Source organism: Panulirus ornatus, chromosome 11 (genome assembly GCF_036320965.1).
Source record: "Panulirus ornatus isolate Po-2019 chromosome 11, ASM3632096v1, whole genome shotgun sequence".
Taxonomy (NCBI): Eukaryota; Metazoa; Arthropoda; class Malacostraca; order Decapoda; family Palinuridae; genus Panulirus; species Panulirus ornatus.
Genome location: NC_092234.1, coordinates 6,852,882 through 6,859,093, shown reverse-complemented (window position 1 = coordinate 6,859,093; position 6,212 = coordinate 6,852,882). Strand labels below are relative to the sequence as shown.

At 37.2% G+C, this 6,212-nt stretch overlaps 1 protein-coding gene across 7 annotated transcripts in view; it reads right to left on the bottom strand.

The window, feature by feature from the left end:
* The window catches only part of LOC139751258 (WD repeat-containing protein 47), a 184,781-nt gene that overhangs the window by 171,492 nt on the left and 7,077 nt on the right, over positions 1 to 6,212 (bottom strand). For 2 of the 7 annotated variants that reach the window (XM_071666536.1, XM_071666538.1), the window contains exon 2: positions 3,455 to 3,584. The gene's annotated coding sequence lies outside the window, so the exon portion shown is untranslated. Of the gene's footprint in view, positions 1 to 3,454; positions 3,585 to 5,407; positions 5,565 to 5,591; positions 5,744 to 5,763; positions 5,783 to 5,812; positions 5,950 to 6,105; positions 6,206 to 6,212 lie in introns of those variants that run through there. The other 5 variants (XM_071666533.1, XM_071666537.1, XM_071666539.1 and 2 more) reach the window with 5 other exon arrangements.

Here is a 6,212-nt window from a genome sequence, read left to right as displayed (position 1 = left end):
ATAATAATATTCATAATAATAATAACTTCTTTCTATTATACTTTGTTGCTGTCTCCCATGTTAGCAAGGTAGCACAAGGAAACAGACGAAAGAATGGCCTAACCCACCAACATATACGCCCACACACACACATATACATTTCAATGTATACATACATATACACACACAGACATATACATATATACACAAGTACATATTCATACTTGCTGCCTTCATCCATTCTTGTCACCACCCTGCCACACACGAAATGGCAACCACCCCCCACACTCGCATGTGCAAGGTAGTGCTAGGAAAAGACAACAAAGGCCACATTCGTTCACACTCAGTCTCTAGCTGTCATGTATAATGCACCAAAACCACAGCTCCCTTTCCACATCCAGGCCCCAAAAAACTTTCCATGGTTTACCCTTGATGCTTCACATGCCCTGGTTCAATCCATTGACAGCACGTCGACCCCGGTATACCACATCGTTCCAATTCACTATTCCTTGCATGCCTTTCACCCTCCTGTATGTTCAGGCCCCGATCACTCAAAATCTTTTTCAATCCATCCTTCCACCTCCAATTTGGTCTCCCACTTCTCCTCCTTCCCTCAACCTCTGACACATACATCCTCTTTGTCAACCTTTCCCCACTCATTCTCTCCATGTGACTGAACCATTTCAACACACCCTCTTCTGCTGTCTCAACCACATACTATTTATTACTACACATCTCTCTTACCCTTTCATTACTTACTCGATCAAAACCACCTCACACCACATATTGTCCTCAAACATTTCATTTCCAACACATCCACCTTCCTCCAAACAACCCTATCTATAGCCTATGCCTCACAACAATATAACATTGTTGGAACCACTATTCCTTCTAACATACCCATTTTTGCTTTCTGAGATAATGTTCTTGGCTTCCACACATTCTCCAACACTCCCAGAACCTTCGACCACTAACCCTCACCCAGTGACTCACTTCCGCTTCCATGGTTCCATCCACTGCCAAATCCACTCCCAGATATCTAAAACACTTCACTTCCTCCAGTTTTTTCCATTCAAACTTACCTCCCAACTGACTTGATCCCCCAACCCTACTGTACCTAATATCCTTGCTCTTATTCACATTTACTCTCAGCTTTCTTCTTTCACACACTTTACCAAACTTAGTCACCAGCTTCTGCAGTTTCTCACACGAATCAGCCACCAGCGCTGCATCATCAGTCAACAACAACTGACTCACTTCCCAAGCCCTCTCATCCACAACAGACAGCATATTTGCCCCTCTCTCCAGAACTCTTGCATTCACCTCCCTAACAACCCCATCCATAAACAAATTAAACAACCATGGAGACATCATGCAACCCCTGCCATAAACAGGCATTCACTGAGAACCAATCACTTTCCTCTCTTCCTACTTGTACACATGCCTTAAATCCTTCATAAAAACTTTTCACTGCTTCTAGCAACTTGCCTCCCACACCATGTACTCTTAATACCTTCCACAGAGCATCTCTATCAACTCTATTATATGCCTTCTCCTGATCCATAAATGCTACATACAAATCCATTTATTTTTCTAAGTATTTCTCACATACATTCTTCAAAGCAAACACCTGATCCACACATCCTCTACCACTTCTGAAACCACACTGCTCTTCCCCAATCTGATGCTCTGTACAAGCCTTCACCCTCTCAATCAGTACCCTTCCATATGATTTCCCAGGAATACTAAAAAACTTATACCTCTGTAATTTGAACACTCACCTTTATCCCCTTTGCCTCTGTACAATGGCATTATGCATGCATTCTGCCAATCCTCAGGCACTTCACCATGAGCCATACATACACTGAATATCCTCACCAACCAGCCAACAACACAGTCACCCCTTTTTTAATACAGTCCACTGCAATACCATCCAAACCCACCACCTTGCCTGCTTTCATCTTCCACAAAGCTTTCATTACCTCTTCTCATTCTCCCTGACCCTCTCACTTCGCACACCACCTCAACCAAAACACCCTATATCTGCCACTCCGTCATCTAACACATCCAACAAACCTTCAAAATACTCACTCCACCTCACATCACCACTAAATGTTATTACCTCCCAATTAGCCCCCTTCACCAAAGTTTCCATTTGTTCTCTTGTCTTACGCACTTTATTTACCTCCTTACAAAACATCTTTTTATTCTCCCTAAAACAATGTAATAATAATAATAATAATAATAATAAAACACTTGCACGAGATAGAGTGAATTAGAATGAAGAAGTATACAGAGGTTGACGTGCAGTCAACTGACTGAAACAGGGCATACAAAGCATTAGGGGTAAACCATGGAAAGGTTTGTGGTGCCAGAATGTATATAGGTTACTGTAGTTTCAGTGCATTACACATGACGGTTCAAGAATGGATGAGAGTGGATGAAGCCATTTTTTGTTTGTTCCTGGCACTACCTCACTAATGAAGGAAGCACCAATCAAGTATGAAAGAAATAAAAAACATTTTTCATTCATACTTGACTGCCACTTCCTGTGGTCCTGTCATGTGAATACAGCCAGTTTTCAGTGTGCTGTGGGTGTCTTGCATGGGGCTCCCATAGCTAGGAGGTTAAGGAATCCAAGATGAATGTCTCAATACATGTCATTTCTCTTGTATGCTACCTCATTTACTGCCAAACCATATAGTGGGGATCTAAAAACAGCTTCACCAATTTCTCTTAATCCTACACAGTAAGTACAATGTATGAGCGAAATCTGAGAACTGCAGATAAAAGATCTTATAACTGATACATAAGATTATGAATAACTTATCAATGTAATCAGGCTTTATCAATAAACTCTACTTTTAAATGAATAAATCAATATCCAAATAATAGAAAACAAATGACTCAATTGAAATAAAAATAATGAACTTAATGAAAACTCAGCACTTCACTATCACACTGCTAAATGTTAACACAACATTCCCAAAATTTTGACAATGAATCTACAATAAAAAAGGTTTTGGAAAAAACATATACAAATGTACAATGTAGGTAAAGACTATAAAACAATAAGATAAATGTAAGTTATTCACAAAAATAATGCTTGATTTCTTTTTAATATAACATGGTCACAACAATTATCTTAATTACAAAATAAGCTTTCAAGTTTCACATTACCATCAGTATAAGAGAACTGAAAGGAAAGAAAATAATAATACAAAGGCCAGTGAATTTTCATCATAGTGCTCGTACAACATATAATTACTGATGAATCTTCTAATATCATAACACCTAAAGGGAACACATGGTGCAAAAAATACAATACACTCAGGCAAACTATCACAATAATAAGAAATAAAAGATCTGCTTCAAATCTTATTTGCTTCAAAACAAGTCATCAGGTTTTACTTACTTCAAAAGCAAACATCTTGCTGAATCTATAAATCTTGGGCAAATGATATGATATTCTTACCTTATTATCAGTGATACAGTGATGCTACAAAACTACCCCTTTCTTGATCTCTTATTGGCCCATTTGAACATCAGCTTTGACATAGCTTTGCTCCTTATGGGCTTGTAGCCACATGAAGAACCTTCCTCCACTGTAACGAAAGAGAGTATACAGAAACAATATTCAAATAAAGCTGTCCAAGTATTTCATTGAAAACAATGAAGTTACAGCTTTCTTGTAAAGATAACTATTATTGAGGCAATAAAATAAAAGCTGTTTTGACACGAGATATTCATCAGAAAATCTGTTTGCATGTTATCAAAACTTGCCAGTATCCATATCTTAACGTGCTGTATTACTAAAAGATTTAGTTTCAACATTTCTCTCATGAAGTAGCAGGAATAATGTTGTAAAACAAGCAAATCAAGTCTTACCAACAACGATGCCTTTTTTCAATTAAAGTTACCTGTAATATACATATCCTGCCTAATCTTTCTCATTCTAAATGTCCCAAATATTTATAATGTCTAAGGTGTCCACCATCATAAGATATATGCAATTCAGATGATACAGCTACATCTTAATAAATCAACATTTTGTAATCAAATTTCCATATCTATGGTAAACAAATTTGTTCTACAGAATGGATACTAATAAAATTCATGGTGGACAATATTTGTTGTCTAAAGTTCAAGTCTTTCCAAATGAAAGTTTCTCATTGGTTAAGGTTAGGAATCATCCATATCCTACCATGGCCAAATATGCACTGACAGTAATGTGGTTCACTCAAAGATATGTCGTCAAATACTGGAAACGAGAATATTTTCAACTGAAAACAAGATACTGTACTGTGCTTTTCTCCTTATTGAAATGACATAAAACTGAGACCATAGTGTTAAATGGGAATTCTTCTTGGAAAGACAAAATTCGAACATTGTTCATATCTATGACTTCCTGAAGGAATATAGAAAAGATAGCGGAAAAATAGAACACAGAACATAAGGCTCTTCCTTCCTTTCTTATTCCATATTCACCCATATTTTCCCTCTCCCTCCAAACCCAGCTTTAATTTGTTGAATATGCAATTTTAGTCATGAAAACAAGAACCAAAACTACATGGTCTTCATTTTATTATTTCTACAATGAACATCAGGTCAAACAAATATTTCTTGGTAACTGTGTGTTTTAGGGCAGCAGAAATAACATTCAATGAATACCAATGAGAATCACATCACACAATTAGTATAAATGACTTCAAATGTACACAAGCAAGTCCCAACAAATTCTTATCATCTTTTTTCTATCAATGAAAATATAATCACATACTAACAGTTTTCATACATATTCCACACAGAACACTACCATTGCAAAACATATTCCAGGATTTTCCAAACTTAATTTCTACTTGCCCCTTACCTGGAATTGCAAATAATAGCACATGTGCTTCCGTATATATCAAAGTTCCTGTCAAAAATGTTCTACATAGTGGAGACTTGTTTCACTCACTCTATCACCAACACCCAACAGTGAAAACTTGCATCTTTAAAATACAATTTAAACCTGAATTCAGTTCTGCAGCCCAAGTATCAATCTCTTGTCCGATCAACAAGGACCCAAGTGTGCTTAAACACTTCCAACACAATCAAGAAAGTCAGTGTCAAATCTTGACTTCATGGTTGTAATAAGTTATCTTTCCCTGATCTTAAGAAGGCATAAACCACACATAAAATCAAGATGTGAAGCAAATTCTACGTCCTTACACATACTGACTCACTGAACATAGCGCATACCTCAAGTAGAAAATGTACATTGTACCCATCCCCTTTGCTCGCCACATGCAGATTTATCATTTTTTCTCCCTATCTACAGAACGTCCAGTCTTAGCACATTAAGGAGTCGCGATATTCAATTTCAAACACACGAAACAAGTCAATTCTACAATAAAATAGACGTATATACTATAGCCACACCTACCTGTTGCTTAACAGTTCGTACATCAGAACTTAATAACAACAACGTTACCAGATGAAGTCACATACAACTTTTCACTTCTAACACTATAGTATACCCCTTACTACTTATGATACATATATCATGAATAAGCAAAATACAGTTTACTGATTTAAAAAGTATGGAGTTGGATCAGTTCGCTAATCACCTATATATATATAAATTGGTATATCGCAGGTCTAAATCTGGCGTCGTGGACCAAGCACACCAGATGCCACTTGACACTGTACTCGTCTTAGAATTCTCTACCACAAACCCAAGGATTTACACATTAGAGTGACACCTTTAACAATGATATGCAAAAAATTAAACATTAATACATCTAGTTTAAAAGCCAAGAAAGAGCTCTGTTTAGTCACTGGTACCCACTATAATGCAAATCATGACTACGGATTCGCTCATACTTCCTGTCACGGGGAAAAAAGTTGATAATTCACGAGACTTGAAATGGACAAAATAATTTTTACCGGCTTCTTTAAAAAGGAAAGATTCTGTTACTGAAAGCTGACATTCATTTACACTACGTACAAATTACGTGATAAAATACTCTCTCGTGCCAAACATTCCTATCGGTGGATACAAATTTTGTCCATGGATATTTCCACTAATGAATAAATACAGCTATTGCATCCGTGATGCGAGACAGGCATTTAGTAACTTACATTTTTAGAGTCTTTCGTACCCAGTATCACCCCTGATTCTGAGGGGAACCTCCCCACCAGTAAAACGCAGACACCATATGTGGCAAGAAGAGGGTTGAGCACTTACG